At 34.1% G+C, this 2,122-nt stretch overlaps 1 long non-coding RNA gene across 1 annotated transcript; it reads left to right on the top strand.

Annotated features, from left to right (window-relative positions):
- The first annotated feature begins 847 nt into the window (after window positions 1–847).
- Window positions 848–1,795, top strand: LOC311098229. Its single transcript, XR_014609415.1, has 3 exons — window positions 848–1,054; window positions 1,549–1,628; window positions 1,719–1,795. It is a non-coding gene; the product is annotated as an uncharacterized lncRNA (long non-coding RNA).
- The last annotated feature ends 327 nt before the right edge of the window (window positions 1,796–2,122 follow it).

Genomic DNA, 2,122 nt, shown 5'->3' with positions numbered 1-2,122 from the left:
ACATTTAAGTGGTTCCTGGAAGATCTCTTATGTTAAAGCCAGCATCTGGAGGATCCCAATGGTTCAGTGAGGCCAGAATAAGATTATTATTATCCAATTATTATTATTATTATTATAGGCTACTAAAGTTTGATTCAGTATACATACCTAGGTGAAAAAGACGTACTATTCAATGTATTAAAAAATGTACTTGAGTGTGTTTTTAGTAGACCTACAATACAAATATACTTTAATGCATTTTAATACATTTAACAGTAGCCTACGTCTTTTTCACTTGGGTTACATATATTTAGTATAGGTCTAGGCTATTTTATTAAGTAATTTAAACCTTAAAAAACAACACTAAATAATAATAATATTAATAATATGAAGAAGAACCAGGAGGAGAAAAGTTGTAGGTTATTCTGTCACGAAACTGCTGCTCTTCCTCTGCTGTCGTCGCTTCAGTGATGCTCGCGCTGCTCGCGCGCAACAACAATAGGATCCACTGACGTCATCGGGTTTGAAAGTAACGGCTCCAGTCCTCTCATCAAAGCTTCCGCCGTTTGTTAGGCTCTCCGTTACAAGGTTTGTAAACTCGCAAATAAATATAAATACAGAGTCTACTCACTATATATTCAAACACACATATATATAAATTAAATGTATTATACATTACTACGTTTTTACAGTGTTTACCACTCGTTTATTGCACAGTATCTGGTATGAAGGTTTTAGCCGCGATGCTAACTAACGTTTCGTTGATCTAACGTTAATGTAATGAACAAATGGAAATTATTGACTTATTGTCTTAGATTGATTTAGTCATTCAATTCAACATATTCTGTACAACTGTGTCGTCAAATTGCAAATTGCTGTCTGTTTTTGTTTAGCCTAACTTTAACTTACTTACTACATGTGCCCTCATTCTCTCAAATACGTTACAATTTTAAAGCCATTTACTGGTCAATAAATATTATGTTGTGAATAATCAGCTTTTTTTCTTTTGTATCCCCAGAACAACCATTACATTTCTAAAATAATCTGAACATTTCAGTGGCAACATTGAATTACAGTAAGTTACCTGCACCACATGCAAGTACTTTATTACTATGAACTTTCTCTGTGTGAAATTGTATTGTCTGACTGTGTACTAGTGTTTTTTTAATCAGTTATTCTCTGAAAATCTTCCCTCATGCTCTCAAATCTCATTCATGTTACTCAGAAAAATAATATTAGGTTTGGTTCACAAATAATGCTATGCATTATTTCTTATATCTTTATCATTTGCATTTGAATATAAGACATTTTAATTCTGAATTATAACTTCAAGTTTAGTCTTTTTCGACAAAAAAAAAGGAAAAAGCTATTATGGCTTCAGAAGACTTACAACACAACCCATAACACATGAGTTGTGAATTCATTGATTACTTTTAGGATCTTTTCTGGGACATTTTTGTAGCTTAACCATTTTTACATAAATTGTTGCATTGAATTGAACCAGACAAGTGTACATAAGAATGGTTTCATGAATGATTTACACAAATTTTTTCTGCTTGTTTCATGCAGTGATCGGTAAGCGATCGGTGACTGGGGTTGCATTATGCCTGAGATCTGCTTTTGGGTTCCACAGACAGAAAGTCAAACAGGTTCGGAACATCACAAGGCTGAGGAAATTATTTAAATTTCACAACTACCCCTTAAATAACCTTACTAACAGTACATTTTGTACTTTGCAGGGATCTCGGTAAGCTGAAATACAAGTTTGAACAAGAATAAAAATCCTCCTGTAGACCTGAAAATCACTGAAGTGCCTCCTGGACCATCCACCAGAACAGAGGAAAAACACACGGAAATCGAAGCTGCGGCACCTCTTCACTTTTCTAACTCTTTAAGTACCTCACACAAACCTGGTCCCAAAGTGACATTTTTTACCACAAACGAAATTGCTGACCATGTAAATTCTTATTGAAATGACTGGAATTCACCAGTGAACATTCACAGAACAACAGATAATTTTACTGCACCTTAACTTTGTTATAATAGAAAAATGTTTTCTGCTTGTTGTGATATAAGGAATACTGTTTCCGGGTCGAAGCCTCTACTTCTACTTCCTCTATCTTGTTTCATGAGAATACTCAAC

The sequence above is a fragment of the Abramis brama genome (assembly GCF_963993115.1).
Source record: "Abramis brama genome assembly, chromosome: 16".
Taxonomy (NCBI): Eukaryota; Metazoa; Chordata; class Actinopteri; order Cypriniformes; family Leuciscidae; genus Abramis; species Abramis brama.
Note: the sequence above shows the minus strand (reverse complement) of the source record. Positions and strands in the feature narration are given on the sequence as shown.